Genomic DNA, 23585 nt, shown 5'->3' on the forward strand with positions numbered 1-23585 from the left:
CCTACATCCATCTGAAAAAAACACTTTGTAACACCCACCAACGTTACAACAGCTCACAAAGGTAATAAACCACAAACGTAATAAAAATCTGTAGCTTTTAATGTAATAATCCCACAAACGTAATAGCAGTTGCCTACTACAAACATGACGCGTCATACTCTGTAAATGTAATAGTTATTAATTTTGCAGGGATTTGTTACGTTTGTGAGAAGATGAAAATCTTCAGCTTTCAAAATTGTAATAACTTCCCACAAATGTAATATGAAAAATGATATTTGTGGTCATTACTGTTTGTTTATTTACACCTGCCAATGGGTTTGAGTCTGCTCATTAGAAAATATCATGGGTTTTGGCAGAGTGGGTGAAATGTGTCAAATCATTTTGATGACCATGTAATTATAATTCCCACCAATGTCTTCCAGCCATCCCGGGGGGATCCTGAGGCATTGAAAGAAAGATCAGGTATATAATCCCTACAACGTGGTTTGGGTCTACTTGGGGTTCTCTACTACTTGGTCATGCCCAGAAAACCTCCAAACGTTGGTCTGCAGAAAGCATCCTACTCAGATGCCTCATTTTGATGTGACAGAGCAGTGGGTGAACTTTGAGCTCCATCTGGATGTCTAAGCTCCTTACCCTGTCTCTAAGATGAGACTAAAAACCCAACAAGCACTTCATTCTGGATGTGGGACTGGAGACCAGTTAATTTGGAAGGCCCAGGGAAGACCATGGGATAACAGAAAACTTACGCTGCAGTGGACACAGGCTCACCAAAACTGGACAGGTGAACACTGGAAAAACATAGCCTGGTGTGATGGATCTGGATTTCTGTTGAGGCAGCAAATGGCAGGGCCCAACAGTCCAGGCTGGAGTTGGTGTTATGGTGCGGGAATGTTGTTGAGACTGTTTTCTTGACTCACTTTAGGCCTTAATACAGTATATAGTCTGAACGTCACAGTCTATGTGTGTATTTTTGCTGACCATGTTCATCCCTTCATGGCCACAGTTCAGCATCTTCTAATGAATCCTTCCAGCAGGATTATGCTCAATGTCACAAACTGGTTTTATCAACATGACAGTGAACTATTTGCACTTATTAATTTGGCAATTGCTTGCATCCAAAGTGACTTACAGTGAGGGACATCAATAAAGCTTCAGTGCTGAAGAGACCTTGGTGTCAGTAAATACTACTACTATCAAAGGTTGCTGAGAGGTCCAGCAAGATAAGACCTGAGGACAGACCCGCAGCTCTAGCTGTTCTAGAGTTTCTGTCACAGACAACAGGGCTGTTTTTTGTTGCTCTTAAAGTCTGACTGTTTTGGATCAAGGGGGTCATTCCATGAGAGGTATTCTGAGACTCTCTCAAAAACTGCCCTCTGTATATACTTAGATAAGAATAGAAGTAGCGAGCCCATTGGTTGTTCGTCACTTGAGCAGAGTCCAGTGAGGGTTTTTGAGCAGAGGAGTTACCTGAGTCTGTTTGAATGTTGTTGGATATGTTCCCGAAGCCACCTAAGCATTATCACATGTGTGACTGCTGGTACAATGGAGGGATATATAGCCTGGAGGACGTTTGCGGGAAAAGCGTCCAGTGTACATGTTGTCAGACAACTTGCAATCAGAAGTTCTTGACATGTCATGAATGAGAGAAGTGATGTGTCCTTGAACTAGGGAGACCAGGATGGACATCTGGTAGGACATGTAGACCCGGTGAATTTTGAGAAGTCGCATGGCGTTAATAACACCCTGGATATGGAGATTGTTCCAAAGTCTGACCATAAGGAGGAGACTCACATCCTTATCGTGGAGGACTTCTTGCTTTACACCTATGGACCTTTGATTTATGTGCTGAAGTAATGTTACTTTATTTCCATCCATCTGAGTTCAACCTACAGTTCACCTGACTCAACAGAGCTGATGTGTTGATGTGTTCATTCAGTTGCTGCTGATAATAACTACTCATTTATGAGCTCTTATTTCAAACAGAGTGGATGAATATCAGACTATGTCTTTCAGCATACACTGGTGGTTTACAACTGAGTGTGAAGTGGCTGGGATAAGGGAAGGAGTTGAAGTATCTCAGGGTCTTGTTCACGTGTGAGGATAGGATGGAGCCGGAGATTGACAGACAGATCAGTGTGACCTCAGCAGTAAAGCATGTCCTGTCCTGGACTATCATGGTGAAGGGGATATGGAGGGATATGAGCTAGAAAACAAAGTTCTTGATCATCTTTCTGATCCTCACCTGTGGTCATGAGTGACTGAAAATATGAGATCACAGATACAAGTGCCTTAAATTTCCTCCTGAGAGTGGCTGGGCTCAGCCTTAGAGATAGGGTAAGGAGTGCTGACATCAAGAGGGAGTTCAGAGTAGAACTGCTGCTCTTTCATATGGAAAGGATGCCTCTCTGGCACCCTCCATTGCAAGTATTCTGGGCATGTCCAACTAGCAGGAGGTCCTGGAGTAAACCAAGAGCATGGGATTATATATATCTCATTTGGCCTGGGAATGCTGCAGGATCCCCCAGGAAGAGATCAAAAACATTGTTAGGGAAAGGGATGGATAAGCAGCAGATAGATAGATGGATGGATAGATGAATGGATGGATGGATATCCTCCATGTGTCGCCAAAATAGTTCCGACCTGCCAATCCATGGACCTCTGGAGGTGCCCTGTTGTATGTGCCCTGTCTTGCTGATGTTCAATGGGATTAAGATTTGAGCATGAACAATTTTTGCAGTGTGGTGGGGAGCATAATCCAGCTGAAAGAGACTAAAGGCAAATAACCACCTTTAAAAGTTTCAAACAAAAGAAGCACTTCTGTTAGTTTAGACCAGACAGGGGAGCCTTTTTGGCCCTTGCAAATCAATGAGCCCTGGACCCCCAATAACCTGGGCTCTATTATAACAATCCAAAGCACATGGTCTGAAGTGTCTGGTGCACAGACAATCAGGGCATGTCCATATCTTTTTTGCTATTTTAACGGTGGAAAAAACTGTTGCTGCACCAGACTCATGGTTCAAAAGGGTTGTACTAAATCTCTTAATTATTTGGAAGTGTTTTGGGTGTGACATCCAATAAATCAATCACATCTCCTATTCCCTTTGAAAGCCAGGCGCCCTTGCCCTTTGGTGGATTGCTATTATAATGGTGCAGTGTTTCAGACAGAGTTAGATTCTATTTGCGGTCAGTTGATCAATTATTGTGACTGACCAGTGAGCCCAGTCTTGTCACAGGCAGGAGCAGCTCTAGGTGTCCTAAGCCAGCTACCTAGTCTGGTTTAATAGCTATGGCTCGATTAGACCCGAACTGGCTCTTCTCTGGTTGTAACTTAAAAATGTACAAGCAACAGATGCTGGGACAGCTTCCAACAAGTCATAGCTCTCTAGACCAGCCTGGTTAGCTAACATCATCCTGTGACTGGCCTGATCACAACACAATACTTGGCTGTTTATGATTGATGAACCATTGCTAAATTAGACTAAGTCAAGCACATAACTAAAAAACAGTAACATCAATTTTATATTTAATTAATTATAAAGTTATATCTAATATTACAGATCCACATGGACACAAAGGTGTGTTCAGATCACTTCACAAAAGAGTCTTTTAGGAAGACCCTGGTTGGCATTCAAAAGTTGAAGAAGACTGCTGTGCCAACTTTGTTTGCCTGGACTGATTGCACTGTGGGGCCTTTAAGAAGGGCTATTATCAGAGGAACTTCAAGATATTTTTCTGTACAATTACATTTCTAGTCAATATATATTTTAACAGATTTTGATTTCACAAATTTTCTGTGCTAATGCTTTCCAATCATGCAACTACTGTTGGTGAAGAGGATCTCCTGCAGGTTGATGCTGTCAATTCCAGTGAGATTAGGTAAGTGACAAGTGTATTCTTCAGCAGAAAAATTGTATTCCCTATCTGATTGCTATAGTTCTGAATGATATCTTTGCTAGCACGTAAACACTTGTTATTCCTGTCAATAACTGTGTTCTACAACAGGGGAGAACAGCCATTGTTTTACATGACAATGACCTTGGAATTGTACTTTCCTGAAGTCTGCAAGATGATTACGGACTAAGCTGAATTAATAGCACAGCTTCAAGACAAGCCGTTTTTTTTTTCAAGATTCCATGGCAGCAATAAGAACATCATGTCTTACACAGGGTTTCCAGATTACAAAACATTTGAAGCAGTGTTATGGTCCTACAGCCTTCTACCGAAAACATGGTAGGGTGGATTCAGGCAGAGTGACTAAGGCAGGCTGATGAAGAAATTGTATGGCAGAGGTTTAACATTCCTAAAGCAGCGGTAACCATGCAAACTCCATACTATTCATGTTAGGTTCCCTTCCAATGTTGCCATCAAGAGAAACTTTACTGAACTTACATGAAATACATGTGCAGAGGCCTAGCTCAAAAGTTCTCAACTCTGTTTTTTTTTTTTACATCAGAGATGCCTTATTACATCCATTTCAAATGGATGCAGTCTTGACCCGGAGGAGAGGTCATCAGGTGGTATCCAACCTTCATCGAGTGTTTCGACCGTGACCACAAGACTCTCCAGTTGGCGGGTGAGCAGTGGTGGCCAATATTGGGTCTGAGCTCGGCCTCACAAGCGAGACACCATAAATGTTGGGTCTGGAGACATGGGGCACCATATGTTGGACCTTTGGTTGTCTATCAATTTATTGGCTATCAAAAGGAAATATTAAAAATATTAATAATAAATAATAACTTTATAATGAATTAAAGTCCTTGGGGGCACCAGCCTAAACTAATAGGCAAATAGCCAATATTGGTTCAGTCTCAAATTAATACTGTTAATCTGTTACTCTGATTTATAATTAACTTAATAACTATAACCACAATGTCTAATCTAAAGTATATACAGGTTTGTGTGTGTGTGTGTGTGTGTGTGTGTGTGTGTGTGTGTGGAGGGACACAGACACAGGCAAGATGGCCGATTCAAAATGGATGCTGTGACCACATGGCCTGAACAAAGAAGACTACTCAAGATGGAGGTAAACAACAAAACTACTCAAATTGGCCGCTGAGACCACCTGGTGTGTGGGAAAAGGAAGGTGTGAGTTTCTTTGCTAGCTTAGCTCATGTAGTCTAAAGGTACCAGATTAGAGGGAGAGAGTTAGCTGCATGCAGGTTTTAGAACTAAGATGTACTACAGGTATGCGTGTGAACATACAAGTACTCAATTAACTGTCTGACTAACTGCAACTTAAGCAAATTTTACAAAAACAAGACATTAACAAACATGTACATTAACGAAGGTTAAGAGTTCTGCTGCTTAGCTGTGCTGTGGTAGGTGAAGTTAGGCCCAGTCATTTAACTTTACCCAGTCCTTGGAAAGAAAGAAAAAGAGGTCCTTTGCAGTGTTGTTGAATTGTCCAGCGAGTTGGGTGGCTTCCTGGTGGAGTAAAGTCCTGCCTGGCTGTGTGGCTTCCACTGTTTTCTACTTTGTTCTTCTCACAGAGTTCGCTATTCAATGCTAACTCTGCTGTGGCTCCTGTTGCTTGGGAATCAGCTGGCTGACCTTGTGTTGTAGCCGCTGATTCTGAAGAAAACTTTGGTCACTCTCAGTTAATCCTATGCAGGTCACTGCTGTTGAGGAGAAGAGTGTTGCAGTCTGCTGTGAACAGGCCAGCAAGAGAGCTGTTGTCTCAGGTAGCAGGGCTAATCTGGGCCTTGTTGCCTCTTGAAGAGCTAAGAGGGGAGAGGAGCTGCTGCTCCTGAGCAAGCCAAAAAGAGAAGAGGAAGAACAGAGAAGCAGATCTGGTTTTGTCTGTTGACACTCTGGGGCGGACACATGTCACACACTGACCAACACTGACTGGTCAGTGAAGTCCCTGGGGGTCGTCCCCAGGTGTGTGCAGTGAGGAACTGTGGGAAAGTGAGTTCCTTTGTCTGTAGAACAAAGAAACATCTGGTCTCCAGAACCCTGAATGTATTAGAGTCCCAACACCAAGTCACTGCCCCTCTCCTCCAGGCTTCCAGCTAGTGTCCTCTCTCTTATGCCAGAGCCAACAGGAGGCTCTTTCCGCCGCTTACCCAAGCTTTGGGGCAGCTGTTTTTCTCTTATGGCCACTCACTCCTACTTTTGTCAGCATATTCGATATGGATTGGGCTGGGAATCCGTGACATCCCACCCCCACTGTGAACAACCATACTGTCCACTCTTTTTCCCAACAATCCTGGACCAGTTGTTGGTACTTGGTCTTCTTTGTCTCTGCCGCTTCTTCACAGCCCTCTTCCCACGGAAGTGTTAGTTCAACCATGATGATTTTCTTCCCTTCTGGGGACCAGATTATAACATCTGGTCTCAGGGTTGAGGACATATTCCTGGACTATGGTTCTCTTCTCCCTAGGGTTGGACTTGGACCACTGCTGAAAATGAGTGGTTTCTTACACAGTAAGGGGCCACATAGGTCTTGGAAGCAGACATTTCTGGTAGATCCAGCACTTGAGTTTTCTGGGCAAGCCTGACTTTTCAATCTTCTCCATATGGGATATGCCATTTTTGTCAGTCAGAGTGTCATCATACTATTTACAAAGGCATTTGATCAGATTTCCGTGTATTGTTGGAATTGCTTCCCCTTGTAAAAGTAGCTTGAACCTGCTTGTTGGATTGCCTTTCTGAATCACCAGGCACCTTGATTTTCTGGGCTTGAATTTCATCTTCGCTCAGGTGACCATTCGATTGAGTTCTGCTAGGATCCATCTTGCCTGCACATGAGTTGGTGTGGTCACAGTAAGGTCATCCATGAATCCCCTGATTGCCGGCTGCTGACTTCCTGTGACCTTCGTGGGATATTTTGCTGGCTGATGTAATAATCAGGTTCATTCTCATGACGAACAAGATAGGAGAGATGGTGCATCCCGTTACGATGCCTTTCTCTATGAGCTGCCACTCCATTGTAAAGCTGGCAGATTGAAAGCATAGCTTGATATCTCGAAAGTAACTGGTCATCAGACCCTGGATATGCATTAGGATTTGGTAATGGTCTATAGCTACTTGAATCAAATTATGAGGAATGGACCCATATGTATTAGCGCAGTTGAGCCAGACAACTGTAAGGTTGCCTTTCCTCTCCTTGGCCTCATGAATGAGTTTGCTGAGGAGTCCCGTGTGCCCCAAGCACTCAGAGAACCCTTCAACACCACCCTTCTGGATTGATGTACCAACATATGCATTTAGGGTCATGTATGAGCTAATCCTTCTTGCAAGAATGGATAAGAAGATCTTTGCCTCCACACTGAGTAAAGAAATGGCTGATTTGTGTGGAGTCCAGTTCTTTGGGGATGAAGCACCCTTTTTCTCTTTGTCAGCTCGCTGGAACAGTGCCCTTAGACCAAACTCTCAGAATAAGCTTCCAAAGCCTTCGGAAATGTTTGAAGTTTTGTACGGTATACTGCTGGGGCCTGGAGCAAATGATGATCTTGAATGCTTGACGACCTCTTGGACCTCCCACCAGGATGGAGCTTCAGTGCTGAGGGGTTTTGCTGGTTTATCAACGGTGCAAAGGTTGTTTTCCGCCAAAGGGGTGTCTCTAGATGGATCACTGAAGGTTTCCTTGAAAAACTCTTCCACTTCTTGCTTTGATCTAAGAGTCCCAGACTTCGCTTCCCAAAGGAGTGATTTGGTAAAGCAATATGTGTCTTTTATAAACTGGGCTTGTGAGACTTTTATCGCTTTTGTCTTAACCCCTCAGCTCTTTTTACTCTGATCAGCTGTTCTCTGGGACTGGTTGTTAGTTCTTTTATTCCTTGACTTTCCTCAGGGATTACCTTTTTGAACTGCTTGTGTAGGGTTTTGATCTCCTGCCTTAGTTGTTTGATCTTCCTTTCCCTTCTGTTAGGCTGCTTCTCCACTCTGACTTTGTGATCTTTCTTTGGCGCTGTCCCAAAGCATTCTTTGGCCAAGTTGTGGGTGATGGCTGTCAGTGAGTCGATTTTCCTTTCTACTGTTTCAATTTTCAAATTTTTCAAATTCAAGAACTTTGTCCAAGTCTTCATCCAGCCTGGATCATTCCTTGGCATTGCTCATCTTGGGCCACTTGATTATCTCCTTCACTGGCTTAGGTGGGCTTTCCGGGATGGCATGGGAAGTGATCTGCATGTGTTTGTGGGAGATGCAGGCACTGTGAGATCTCTAGGACTGTGATGTGCCTCCTGCCCAGAGATATCCTGCATATCACCAGACAGTGAGTCTGTGCATTGCACCTGAATCATTCCTTGCCAACACTTGGACCTGCTCTGATGTGTCTTGAGCCCTCTTGAATTCTCACAGATCTTTCCGCAATGACATTTGACTTCGAATACCTTCCGGTCAACGTTGTCTGTTTGAGCCTATTCTGTGTCCTTGTCCTTGTCCTGGCCATTACCATCGTGTCTTGAAATATATTCTCATTACAAAGATAATACCACCTTTAAAGACCTAATTGGCATCAGTCCATCAGGTGACGTAACATTTGACAGTGACCTGTATACAGAGAGATAACAAGAGAATCAGGAATCTAATCTCTACGTGAGAAAGGTGATGAGATCATGGCTGATAAAGGCTTTCTCATCAAGGACCTCCTTTCTGAAACAAACGTGTCCCTTGTAATCTCACCCATTTTAGGACCAAGTGAACATTTCAGCCCGGAAGAGGTAAGACAGACACAAGCAACAGCCAGACTTCACATTCATGTTGAGTGAGCGATAAGGAGGATCAAAGATTATCACATATTTGAGTTTTACCCATGACACCTGTGGGTTCCGTTAACCAACTATGGACTTTGCCATTCTTACAAGATAATGAAAGTTATTTGCTTTAGTTTTGTAATATTTATTTTGCTCACTGCATAACAATCTGTAATGTCAAGTGTCACTGATGAGGTCCCTCAGCTGCTGTGGGCACCCTCTCTTTGGAATAGCTATAAAGAAGCAGAGTTTCAGCTCAGACACAATATGACAACAGTAGGAAAGGCAGATGGAAGCTAAGGTTCATACAGTTACAAAACTGTGTTGTATGAATTTATTTATAGTTTTCATTTTTCACACTTGCTGCCTACTTTGACACTGGGCATTTTCATACCAGTTTTTCATGATTCTCACACCTTTATATGCTCTATTAGTCTGTGCCAATGTTTTGCTGATTATAGTTATCTGTCTGAACAGAAGTTTATATGAACCCATATACCTGTTTCTGTGCAGCCTGTTTGTAAATGAACTGTATGGTAGCACAGGGATGTTTCCATTCCTGCTGGTTCAGATCCTCTCTGATATTCACGCTCTTTCTGTAGCTTTTTGTTTCCTGCAGATTTTCTGTTTGCACTCTTATGGTGGTATACAATATTTAAACTTAGCCATCATGTGTTATGACAGATACCTCGCTATCTGTTGTCCTCTACAATATAACACACGTATGACATTTAAGAAAATTGTCACACTCATCACTGTAATATGGTTATACCCTTTACTTGTGCGTGTTATCATTATATGTTTGACTTCACCTTTACAGCTGTGTGGGAACATCATTGAAAAAGTTTACTGTGACAGTTACTCTGTTGTCAAGCTGGCCTGCTCTGTCACCAAAGTTATTAACATTTATGGACTCATTACCGCTTTTAGCACAATCGTGTCCTTTAATGTTGATTCTTTATACCTACATGAAGATCCTTAAGGTGTGTTTTTCTGGCTCTAAACAGACCAGACAGAAAGCTGTCAGTATCTGCACACCTCACCTTGTTTCTCTGCTCAACTTCTCTTTTGGGGCTAGCTTTGAAATATTACAGAGCAGGTTTAATATGAGCAATGTACCTAATATGTTGCGAATATTTTTTTCAATATACTGGGTTACATGCCAGCCGCTCTTCAATCCTTCAATGTATGGCTTGAATATGTCTAAAATGCGTATCATATGTAAAAATCTGCTCTTTGCTGAAATGTAGACCGCTCAGGTAAACAGGTGTCAGACAGATTTCAGTGTTTCCCACAGGCTGAAACTCTGTCTGTGGTGTTTGAGTGTCTAAAATCCACAATGTGACCATCTGATGAAAGACACGTTTGTTTGTTGAAAATCCTTTTTGATGAATGACTCTACCATTTCATGACTTTTCAAACAATCCACAACTTTTTCAGCATTTCCAAGTAAATTGTGAAAAATGTGCCACCACACTTTGTCATTATTTCTTTCTATTTACCATTCATTATATCTAAGTAATACTTATAGTTATATATCTCTTAAATTTTAGAAATCATAATAATTGTACATATATAAACCCCAAAACAAAAGGAAGCTTGTCCAGTCTTTAGTTCCTGTCACACCGTGGTGAGGTTGTCTTGTCCGGGTTTTGTTTTGTCCTGTCTTTTCCTGTTTTACTTTGAAAAGTAACTCTCCTCTCACTCAGATCACTTGCCCTTCCTCATGTGTCTCAGTCTGATTGCCCTGAGTGTTTTCCGTGTTCCCCTTGCCCAGTGTTTAAATAGTCTGTGTCTCCCTTTGTCTTGTGCCAGTGTGTTTCGTCTGCGTGTGTGCACCCCAGCTCTTCGTCACAGTCCTTTGTCACAGCGTTCCTGAAAGTTTTGCGATCTTCTTCCTCCAAGTGAGAGATTTTGAGTTGTAAGTTTATTTCCTAGTTTTGTGTCATAGTTTAAGTTTGCATAGCCTTTTGTTTCCTCCGTGTGGAGTGATCTTTTGTTTACTTACTTTTTATAGAGTAGAGCCTCCAGTTTGCGGGAGAGTTTTTATTTTACAGATAGTAGTTTAATAATCCATCGTGTTTTTCCTCCTTAGGGGAGTGATTATTATTTTGATATTTTTTTATGGCCATATAGTGAGAATTAGGTTTGATAGCCTATTTATTTCTCCACTTGGAGGCACCCTGAAGAAACAATAAAAACTGTCTATTGAACCCTGCATCTGTGTCCTGAGTCCTTGCCTGGTCGTGACAGTTCCATCTGACTAATAGAACTAGTCAGATTCAAGCACCTGAATCCTTCACATCAAACATCAAATCAAATCTGCTATCACATCACCTGTAGGAGTAAGAAAAATAATTCAACTTCACAATGAATAACATAAACTCACGATTCTTTGTCATTAGTGTTCTTCAGTAAAACAATATGTTCCCTCATTTTGACCATCAAGTGTTTTTTTTCCAAAATAATATAAATGTGTTGCAATATTGAAAAAAATCCTTGCAGGTTGGTGTGAAACCTATTCATTAATTTTGTTCTGAAAACATGTTGAAATAACTTTTTACTTTGTGATTTAGATACTATTTCTTTATAATCACACAAATCCTCGATACAAAAATACATTTTGGGGGATTAACTGTATATTTTACTATAATTATTTTTACATTCCACCACAAAGCAGAAAAACGATAATTTTCATAGCACTGTGAGTTCTGTAATCATTGAGGATGTATAATATAATCAGCCATCTTGCATTCTTCAGTACATCACTTCAAATATATTGTCTTGCTTATCGATACCTCTGATTCATCTAAAGGTTAATGTTTAATAAAGTTCATCAGTTTAATTACATATTTTCCGTAACAGCTATAGCTGAAATCTGTGATGTAATTAACATTGTTGATGAGATATAAGTGAAATGTTTTTTATAGGCGTGTTCTGGTGTAGAAAGCAGCAGCACATTGAACACAGGATATGGAGGTTATACAGCATCTAAGAAAAACATCATGAAGAGAATCATCAATGTTCCCGAAACAAAGAAATGAAGGATCATGTAAGCTAAAATAACAGAAATAAAAAAAATAAAAATACTCCAAACATATAAATAGTTTAGAAACACACAAAATAAAAATATTTTATTGACAAAGGAGCTGCACTTCTGTAATGTACTGTATATAAGGTTTTGGCATAGAAACTTGTGTAGTATGCTAAGTAAGGTTGTTGAAGGAGTTAGTAGTGGGAAGATGCATTTCTCATATCTTCCATTTACAGTAAGTACTTCTTTAAATTCTTATGTCGAGTGCCAACATTGAGAGAGTGATGGGCAACCAGATCCCCACTCGTCGATCATCATCTCAATGCCCCTTCCCTCGAACAACCGTTATCACAACGAGAATGCCTGCTTAGACCTCCCATAGGTCTATGTGGATGGCTGCTCATTTTAATCATGAGAGCCAAACCCAGGCAGGAGACAAAATTGTTTGGGTCAACTGCAAGGTGGATGAACCAAACCATTACCGATTCAGCACAAAGATAAGTCAGTACATGGAGATCGCTGCAGTGCTCATTGCCCTCCAACAAGTCACTAGGCTGGCTATTGGACAACTGTTGATCTTCTCAGACTCCAAATATGCTCATCACAGCTTCGTCTCTCACTTCCCCATGTGGACAGGAAATGGTATGAGGAATGCTCAGAATAAAGAATAAGTCAAGAAATGCTAAATTCTTTTTGGCTTGTGACCACCTTGTGACGGGCAAAGGTATGTTTGTAAACTGAAAAAAGGTCATTCTCTATGCTCGTGTCCCGACAAGGATGGTAATGAAGAAGCTGACCGCCTAGACAAACTAGACGCCCTGCAGGGCATGCCCTGGGAGTTCAGCGAGGACTGGCTCTGGACCTACCAAGCAGAGCAGTGAATTCTATCACCCACCAAGAGAGGGAAGAGAACCCCCAAACCTGCATGCAACCTGTGCACCTCAGCTGGAAACCCGGAAATGCCAACTTTGTTGCTGTGCAGAATGAGATTCAGCCATCCAAGCCATCTGGTATCACATCCTATCATTCCCCTGACAGGCAGGAATAAGCACAGCTCATGCTCATGACTCTCCCATTGGAGGTCACCAGAGCTACAAGGCCACTCTCCAGACCCTTCAGCAGGTCATCTACTGGCCGTCCATGGAATGAGACACGCAACTATATGTCCAACGATGTCTGGTTTGCTAAACCAGTGGCAAAGACTTGGACATAAAAACAACCCTGAACATGATAAGTGGATGTAGATGATAATAGATTAATGGATGGCTAAATGTAAAAGAACTACATTCCTATATATTCTTACTAAACTGTCCCTTAAAAAACGTAAAAAGAAGGCATTCAACAAAGTTGACTTTTTTTGCTGACATTAATTAAATCCAAGGATCAATTAGCGATACCTTTCATAATGAGAACACGGTGCTGTGGGTGTTCTCTCTCTTGAAGAGGGAGGGTCTCCACTCTGGTTCCCTACCTGAGAGACCTCAGACTCAACTGCCCCGCATACCACAACCCTGCTGACTTCGGTAAGACCCAGACTAACTGAAGCTGGTCATCCCTGAGGTTCTGCGACTCACTGCTGCTCCTCTTCCACAGTGATGGAGTTGGTGTCTGGAGAATGTGATCTTTGACATGCTTTTCATTTCTGTCTATTTTATTTTATTCTGTTTTATTTCATCAATTAAGTCCAGAACATCTACTTGAATCTGTATCTGTATATCTGTATATATGTATATATGTATATATACTGCTCAAAAAAAATTAAGGGAACACTTAATCATCACTGTATAACACCAAGTAAGTTAAACTTCAGGGATATCAATCTGTCCATTTAGGAAGCACAAGTGATTGTGAATCACTTTCACCTGCTTTGGTGCAAATGAAAGTGACAACAGGTGCAATGGAGAGGCAAAAGCAAGACAACCCCCAAGAAGGGAATGGTTTTGCATGACTGACCCCCACAATGGCAGCTGATGTGGATACTCTTTAAGACACACCACCCGTGGTGGCCACACACTGATTAGCAACACGTGGTTATATAAGCACCATGCATGTGTGACCTCTTTCGATAACCTTGATTGGAACCATTTCGGAGCGGCTACTAGCTAGAGATTCTCTCTCCACTCAGAGAACCTGGGTGACATATGTAACCTTCCGTTCTCTATCGTGTCAAGACTATCTCTCCACCCTACATATTCCATATGTATGGGGACTCTTTAAGACACACAGCAAGGAAACCGAGCAGACCCCACTGCTATTGCGGGAGACTGAGATGACAGTTGAGTTCAAATGAGACATCACTGCCACCAGAGTGCTCATCCATGTGCTCCAAAAAAAAGAACTATTTACAAATATACAATATGTACACACCCATGTCCTAGATGCAAGACTCCACCAAGGCTTAGCTGGCCCTGCCAGACGCTAAGGTCAGCTGTAAATGGGTGGAAGGCCTCCCAGCCTTCCAGATTGCAAGCCAGCTTAGAAAGATGACATCACCCCAAGCCAAGGATCTTATTGCAATAGCCTTGGTCACATGGGCATGGATTGTCAGGTGTTGTCCTGCCACACTTGTATGCCTCTTGGATTGTATCCACAATCCAATGAGAGAGTCTTGCCTTGGAGACTGGGCGCCCAAGGCAGTTAGGTTTGTAGCAGACTAAGAGCTGGTCTGTTGTCCTGAGGGCACATGTCCGGTGAATATACACTGTGAAGGCCCTGACAGGGCACATCAGTGATGACTAACTCACCCACACAACACCATCTTAAGGAGGGTGGAGAAGATGTAGCTCAATAAACAGACCGGCGTGGGACTCAGACCAGATCTTAGGATGGAATGCAGGGTTTGAGCGCAGCATCACCCCAGCATCACCCGGCAAGAAGCAGGAGCATTCCTCATGTATTGAAAGGGCATGAAGCTCTCCCATTCTCTTTTCTGACATAACCGCCTACAAGAATGCTGACTTAAGAGAAAGCCATTTCAGCCCAACTGTTTCCAGTGGCTCGAAAGGCTCACGGTGCAAGGCTGACAACACCAACTCCAAATCCCATGGGGGGACAGCTGGCCGTCTTTGGTAAGGAGTAATCCTGCGGGCACCTCTAAGAAACTGAGCAATAAGGTCACAATAAGGCAACCCTTGACCAACATAAGCTGCCTTTATGGCTGCCACCATTCCCCTCAAAGTTTAGGGAGACTTGCCCAACTCCAACATTTCTTGGAGGAACTGGAGAATGTCACGGGCCGTGCAGGAGAGTGGGTCCACCTGTCTCAAGTCACACCATGATTGAAACACTCCCCAACAGTATGAATATGCCACCCTTGTTGATGGAGCCTGGGCTCCTTGCAGAGTGCTAACCACTGACTGGGGCAATCCCATGGCTAAGAACTCTGCACTCTCCCCTCCTGGGGAAAGGGATGAAAAAGAGTCCTGTGAGCCTAAGACAAGAGGTCCCGCCAAACAGGGAGCTCCCAGGGCATTCCTTGAATGAGGGGTACTATTGCTGAAAACTATCTGGGGCCAATTGGGGGCCACCAGGATGAGGCTCACCTCCTCTATTTGGACTCTCTGTAGGAGCGGCTGCAGGAGGAGGAAGGGAGGGAAGGCATAGAGGAGGCCCTGCGGCCACTGATGTGCCATCGCATCTGTGCCCAAGGGAGGATCATCACTCCCTATGGAGAAGAAGAGGGGACAGTGAGCCATCTCCCTGGAGGCAAAGAGATCTGCTATGGCAGTACCAAAGTGGTCCCAGATCTGGTGTACAACCTCTGGATGCAGCCTCCATTCTCCGGGGAAGGGCCCGCACCTGGAGAGCTGATCGCCCGCATGGTTTGTCTGACCCGGCACATACATCACTCTCAGGGACTTAAAATGTGGGTATGCCCACTCCCATATCGTCTGAGCCAATCTGCAAAGGCAAGGGGAGCCCAGACCCCCCTGTCTGTTTACATAGGCTGCTGCCACTGTACTGTCGGTCCTCACCAGCATGTGGCAATCCCTTAGCTTTGGCTGTAAGTGCAGAAAAACTAGGTAGAAAGCCTGTAGATCCAGAAGGTTGATGTGCTGTGCCAACCAGGACCCGTGCTACCGGCCACTGATGCCTCTGCCACTGCCCTCGTGGACAGCTCCGCAGCCTACTAGGGAGGCGTCGGATGAAACCACCTGGTGACACAACACTGTCCCGAGTACATCGCCCTGTGCCAAGTTGGCTGGCTGCTCCCACCACCAGATAGCTACATGGAGTCTGCGTATCACCCACTCTGTGGCTAGCAGATCCCTCTGTGAGCAAAGTCCAAGGCGCAGGAAGCAGTGCTGCACTGGGCGCATGTTCAGGAGAGCTAGGGGCAGAATGTGGACCGTGGCTGCCATCAACCCCAGAAGGCGGAGGCATAACCTCCAAGTTACCTTCGTCCCCGGACGGAATTGGGACAAGCAAGCTCTGAGGGCGGCCTGTCTTCCAGGAGTTCCTGCTTTGGCATCCAAACACATGCCCAGGAATTCCGTAGTCTGTGAGGGCTGGAGCCTGCTTTTCTTCCTGATGAGGCGCAGGCCCAGGTGCTCTAAGTGCTGAAGGAGCCAGGCCACGTTGTTGTGACAGTGCTCCTCCGAGTGAGCACACACCAGCCAGTCGTCCAGTTAATTGAGGATGCGAAGACCTTCCCCATGCAAGGGTCCCAGGACTGCATCCATTCACCTTATGAATGCATGAGGGGCCAGTGATATCCCAAATGGGAGGACACAGAACACAAAGGTTTTGCCATCAAAGGCGAACCTGAGGTAGCGTTTGTATCCCTCCCATATCGGGATCTGAAAATAAGCATCCTCTAGGTTAATCGTGGCAAACCAGTTGCCTTGGAGGATAGCCTGTCAGACGTTTGGCACAGTCTACATCTTGCATCGTAGGGGTCTCAAAAACTTGTTGAGCCCTCTAAAATCCAATATTGCTCTCAACCTCCCATCTTCTTTTGGGAAAATATCGGGAATAGAACCCAGCCTGCAGATTTACCTATGTCACCTCTCTGATGGCCTTCTTCGTCAAGAGAGTGTCGATCTCTGCAGGCACAACCCTCCTGCACTGTGGCTCTGCCACTACTGAAAAGGTGGCTGACCTCATCAGTGTGGGTGGATGCAGAAACTGCAAGCGATAACCCTGAGTCATGGTAGAAACTACCCCAAGTGTCTCCCAGCACGGGAGAGGCAGTCCTGAGAGGCAGCAAGGGGAGGCCGGGTTCCCAGAGCCATCAGGACTGAGTGGGGGCTTTGGGGGGTCCCTGGCCATGGCCCTGCCCCCTCCGCTTACCACGTTTAGCTCTAACACGCCGGTTGCCTCAAACAGACCCGTAGGTCACCTGAAGCCACAGAGTCCAGCTGGGGTGGCCCAGGCCGTGGAGCTGTCGGGACCTGATGTTCACAGCACTGTTGGAGCATTACTGACATCTCCCTAGTCAGGGAGCGGTACAGAGAAAGAGCATGATTGACTCACCTCATCATGAAAATGGGAGGCTGCCTGGCCTATCTCAGCTGGTATTTCAATTCCCAATGCTTGAGCGGCCAGAGTAATGAGTTGGCAATAGAGGGGAGGTGGATGCTCTTTTGCCTCCTCTACCTGCCTTCTCTCCACACACATCTGACCAGGGGGGAGGTCTTCAACCTCTGACTCCCCATGATGTCAATCTACCCTTCATGCGCTGCATCAGATGTGGAAATCACTAGATCAAGTTCCTCCTGCCTCACCTGGGCAGAGGAGGGGTGCTATACAGTAAACGGTGCTGACACAGGGGAGGGCATTGCCAACCCTTCCCCGATAACTGCACCCAGGATATTGACCGCTTCACCCCCACTTGGTCATTCCAAAGCACCACTCTTGGCTGCTTCACCTGCTGCAGCTGCTCAATGAATGAGACAGGACACTTGTGAGCGAAAACTAGAACCCTAGCCTCCCTCACTCTAGCTGGCAGAATAAAATAGTTCATGCAGGATGCTGGGTTTTGGCTGGCCATGCAGATCTCACATGGCTAGCAAACAGCAGACCAGAAAAACCCAGTGCAACAAGCTACCATGCTTTCACCAGCCTGTGTTTGCCAGACAATGCAGCAATCCAGAAAGGGGCCTGTAGACCAGCTCTCCTACTCACAAGGTAAATGGACCATACTGATGTCAAACACAAATGCTACATTCACTCTCTTCTACTCAAATGTCAAGCTTCTATACACACGTTTGCTCAACTCTGTGGAAATCAAGGACTCACAGAGACCACGAATACGTGGTGCTTATACAACCACGTATTGCTAATCACTGCATGATGTGTCTTAAAGAGTATCAACGTCAGCTGCCCCCGTGGGGGTCAGTCCCCATACATATGGAATATGTAGGGTGGAGAGATAGTCTTGACACGATAGAGAACAGGATCAGAGTCTCAGCTCAGGTCCTCTGAACAGTAAAGACATGGAGGATCTGATATTTAAACTGATAATTAATTAGTCTGCCTGCTCTGCTTTATCAGTGGGAAAGTTTCATTCAGAGGTCAGACAACCTCTCTGTTGTTTGCACGTGAATAATTCAGTCCTCAGTGCTGCTATGAAGTCAGAGGCTGACACGTTTAAACCAGAGTGAGAGAAGGTCATATGACCTGAACCTGAGCTCACAAGTTCTGGTTTTACTGAACACATTCACACAGAAACAGAGCAGTAAGTCCTCGCTGTACTTTCTGAAACAAGTTTATGATGTGGATGTGTAATGAGTCTCTGTGACCAGCAGGTGGAGCTGTTTTCTCACAGTTAACTAATGGAACGGAACAGAAACTCAGTGACTTCCTCCTGCTCAAAGATGCTGATCAGCTGATCACATGGCTAATCAGAGACTCAATAATCAATCAGAGAAATTCAAAACTCCTGTAGATTATTTGTTTATCTTTTAAACAATTTAAAAGTCTTTAAATCTGCAGGAATAATGATTAACAGTCTAATTTATTTATAATGAAATGACAGGAAGGCATTCTGTTGTTGGTAGTGAAATCCTCCCAGCATGCACCTGGGAAGCTCTGTGGTCTTTTACCACATCAGTGAAGCAACATCACTGAATTTACTTTGACTTCAGTTCACCTGTTAGTTAATTAGTAGATCAAAAATGAACTGTGAACATGATCAAACCTATTTATGAAAGTTTCTCTGATGCAAACTTTAATAACTCACAAATATAATTCACCGTTTCCACAGAACTAAATAACTGGACCTCTGTCCAGGTCATCAACAGTTTATTCAACAGGCCTGCTTATCTGTTGTGGTCACAGACACTCTGCCTTTACCTTTTATTAAACAAATCATTACATTTAATGTCATCATGTTTCTGACTAAGTCTTTATTATATTGAAGTTTGATTATCTTATGCAGCAGAACAAACTTCTTCCTTGCGACAGTAAAACTTTTAACAGCATCAGAAACTCACTGTTCCTTTCTGCAGTCAGACAGCTGAGTCTCTGTCCAGTTCATTTCATGTATATCTCAGATCACAGATCAGTCTGAGGTCCCAGTCTGTCCTATATCAGAAAAACCAACACACAACTCACTTTAACTAACTGAGGTGTTCATATACAGCGTGGCTGTATGCACTCCCGACAACGTCTGGACATGCTCCTGATATTGGCCATAAATCCAATGGGCTCTCTGCGAAATCTCATAATGACTCCTACAAGAGAGTTAGTCAGGTCGGGACCCTGCAGCAGTTTTGTGTTGAGAGACACACCTTGGTAAGAGGCTGCACAGTCAAAAACCACCCTAAGTTTTTTCTTTTTGGGGTGGTACACCCCATGGTGTGGTATGTACCAGACTTGTCCTGAAGACTGTGTCAGTTCTTCCTGTGGGACCTCCTCTGCGTAGTTGTTCTCAAAGATGTCATTGGGGAATGTAATATATTCCTGCTTGTACTGTTGGTCCGTTTTCATCTTCCTTTTTAGGCTCTCTAGGCGCTGTTCAGCAATTTGATGGTTGTTTGGCATGCTGACGTTGACTCTCCTGAAAGGTAACTTCAGGTTGTAATGTCCATCCTGTAGGACAGCCTCACTGGCTATTTCCAAAAACTTCTTGTCCTCAATTGACATCTCAGCCTTTTCCTGGGATGATACCTCATTAAAGTCCTGATTATATTGTGAGATCAGAAGCCCCTCCAAACTTACGACTGATATCCTGTTCACAAACTTCTTGTCCTCAGTTGACATCTCAGCCTTTTCCTGGGATGATACCTCATTAAAGTCCTGATTATATTGTGAGATCAGAAGCTCCTCCAAACTTACAACTGATATCCTGTTCACAAACACTGTACTGCCATCACCCCTATTTCTGAGTGGCCCATTTACAACCCATCCCCGGAGAGTTTGTACTGCGTAGGGGGCCTCACCTTGGCTATTAATAACCTCCCAGGGCTCTAATATCTTTGGAGCATTTATGCCAATTAATAATTCCACTTTAGCATCAATACTGGGAAGTTTGACTTTGTTCAGGTACGCCCACTGCGTTAAGTCATTTTGCTTAGGAATGCTGCTTAGAGTGACTGGCATTTCATTCTGGGTGAAAACATCAGGGAGAGGTATGAAGTTGTCGCTGTCCAGTGCTGAAACTTCAATTCCAGATGTGATATGAGATGGAACAAGTTTTTTCTGATTCATGGTGCTTAAGAGAATGTATGTTTTTCTGCCTTTCAGCCTTCACATTCGACTGCGGGTAAAGGGGGCTCGAAGTAAAATGTTCAAAACCATAAGTCTCTGCAAACTCCCTGAAACTCTGGCTGCTGAATTGAGGCCCATTGTCACTTATCACTGTGGATGCAATCCCATGTCGTGCGAATATGGCCTTTGTGTGTGCAATTACATGTTCTGCCGTTGTGGACAGCTGACAGAATTCTAGGTAATTGCTGTGCTAATCAATCACCAGCAGGTAATCCTTGCCTTTTAGTTGAAATAAGTCCATTCCAATCTTTTCCCATGGCTCTTGTGGTTTATCATGTGGCATCATTGACTCCTTAGGCTGTTGGTATTGATGTCGCTGGCAGACCTCACAGCGTTGCACCAGCGTCTGAATGTCTCTATGCATGTTTGGCCAATACAGAACATCACGTGCACGTCTCTTACACTTTTCAATACGCAAGTGTCCCTCATGCACTGACTTCGGCATTTGTGATCTCATGGAGGTGGGAACGACTATCTGCGTGCCCTTTAACAGAACCCCGTCCACCACAGATAACTCACCCTTAAAATGTTGGTATGGCTTGACTAGCTTCACATTGCCAGGTAAGCTTATCTGTTTGACCACACCTCTAAGTGTTTCATCCTCCTGAGTTTCTTTAGCAATTTCTCCCCATTTTGCCTTTGACACTGGCATCTGTGTTGTGACATAATCCACATGGACTTGCACATCATCCTCAGTAGTACTTTTATCATGCTGCAAGCTGGCCCTGCTTAATGTATCTGCTACTATTAAGTGTTTGCCAGGTGTGAACTCGAACTTCAAGTTGTATTTTTGGAGACGCAGCATTAGGCGCTGTATACGCGGTGGCGAATCTCCTAGTGGTTTCTGAGATATGGCTATTAGAGGTTTGTGATCTGTCTCCAAGATAGCTGACCTCCCGTATACGTACTCATGAAACTTCTCACAGCCGTACACTGCCCCTAGTGTCTCCTTTTCTATTTTTGCATAATTTCTCTCCGCTGATGTCATAGTGCGGGAAGCATATGCTACTGGTAACCACTCAGAGTCATGTTTTTGGAGTAGCACAGCACCTAGGCTGGCTTTTGAATTATCTGTGGAGACTTTAAGTGGCTTGTCTTCTTCATAGAATCTCAGGACAGGCTCTTTTGTCAGAGTGTCCTGTACCCACTCCCACTCATTCACATGCTCTGCAGTCCACTGCCACACTGTGTCTGCCTCTAGCAGGCTTCTCAATGCCCTCGTGTTAGATGGTAGGTTAGGAATAAATTTCCCTAGGTAGTTTACCAAACCTAAAGCTCTTTGCAGGTCCTTCTTGTCTTCTGGTATGGGCATTTCTACTATATCTCGGATTTTCTCGGGGTCCAGCTACACCCCAGCTTCTGATAACTTTTCACCCAGGTAAGTTACGTCACTCACACCAAATTGGCACTTCTTTTTGTTCAGTCTTAAACACACTTCTCGTGCTTTGTTGAGCACTGTCATCATGTTCCTGTTTAGTGCGACCCCAGATTATCACATTATCAATGAATACACCCACCCCTTTTATTCCATCAAACAGCTGCTGCATAGTTTTGTGGAACACTTATACCAAAAGGTAGTCTTAGAAAGCAATGCCTCCCGAATGGTGTATTGAATGTGCATAACTTGGCACTCTCTTCATCTAGCACTATTTGGTAAAAACCAGATGAGGCATCGAGTTTGGAGAAGTAGCGTGCTCCACTCATAGCACTAGTTATGTCTGATTTGGTTGGTAACCTGTAATGTTCACGCTGAATCCCTTTATTTAAATCCTTAAGATCTATGCACAGTCTCAAATCACCGTCTGACTTTTCGAGTATTACAAGGGAATTAACCCATTCTGTTGGTTCGTCAATCTTCCTGACTATGTTTTCTTCTATCAGGGTATTTAGCTTTGCTCTCAGCCTCTTTTTGAGTGCAACAGGCACTTACCTTGCTGGGTGTACGACTGGCTCTGCATCAGCCCTGAGCTTAATTTTGTGTTCACCTGGCAAGCGTCCTATTACTTTGAACACCTCTCTGTATTCTGTTACGCAATGATTGGCTTCTGTTGACTGCTTTTGTGTCACTTTCTCTCTGTTAATGACATGGACTCTTTTTATTAGTCCTAAAGCTATGCAGGCTTTCAACCCCAGTAGTGCTTCTCTGTTACCATCTACCAGAACAAAAAGTGCATTCACTTTTTTACCATTGCAAGATAGGTTAGCTCTACACACTCCCTTTGTAGGTATAGGCTTGTCAAGTTCTTAGATTTACCTTTTATCACGAAACTTGGGCTTTTTTCTCAGTCTGTAATAGTCTTTCATTGGCAGGATATTCACCTGTGTCCAGTTTCAGTGAAACATCCATGCCATTCACATACACATGTGCTATCCATTCGTCCTCTGTAGTGCTCTCAGCATCCTCGACCAGATCGACGTAGACTGGAGGCCCCTCTTTCTCTTTGAGACTGTCGTCATCTATGAGCTTGACTGTCATGTTTCACTGTTCCTGTCTGCCCTGCCTCCTCCTCGTCTGTGTGCACCTGATCCCTGATTGTGTCTCCCGCACCTGTCTAATCACTCCCAATCAATCCCGCATATATTCCCCTTTGTGTCTTGTCTCGTCGCCAGTTCGTCGATTCTCACAGATCACGTTCCAGCGTCATAGTCACAGTCACAGTCATAGCTTTATTGTATTTTGAACCTTGCTTGTTTTCGACCTTGCCTTTTGCCTCACGTTTTGGATACCTGTGCCTGGTTTAACTGTCTTTCCGTGTACCGATCATTGCTTGCAATAAAACCTTGTTTTGCTGAATCAACCGAGCCAAGTCGTGCATTTGGGTTCATGACATTGACTGTATCCACGAAGAACGGTGTCTCATCCTCAGCATTTGGCAAAGTGATTTTTACCTCCACACTTCCTGCAGTCCTTCCCGAAAACTGGGCACTGTTTAGGCGCATGTCTGTTGCCACACCGATTGCAGCCCGCACTCTCTTGCTGTTTAGGCACTTTTCTGTTAGACTTGACGTTTCTTTTTCTCTTTTCTTTCAGCCGCACAGCATCCACCAGTAGGGTTCAGGCTGTTTTTTTTTTTGGGGCAATAGTGACACCTTTGAGATCTGTAATTTGACAGGAGATCTAGGCTTTACAGCCACCT

At 44.1% G+C, this 23585-nt stretch overlaps 1 pseudogene; it reads left to right on the forward strand.

Annotated features, from left to right (window-relative positions):
* Nucleotides 1-7246: 7246 nt before the first annotated feature.
* LOC111663373 (olfactory receptor 4L1-like) lies at nucleotides 7247-9952 on the forward strand (annotated as a pseudogene).
* Nucleotides 9953-23585: the final 13633 nt, after the last annotated feature.

Source organism: Seriola lalandi, unplaced genomic scaffold, assembly GCF_002814215.2.
Source record: "Seriola lalandi dorsalis isolate HSWRI2012SDOR001 ecotype SW California unplaced genomic scaffold, Sedor1 jcf7180002054575, whole genome shotgun sequence".
Lineage (NCBI taxonomy): Eukaryota > Metazoa > Chordata > Actinopteri > Carangiformes > Carangidae > Seriola > Seriola lalandi.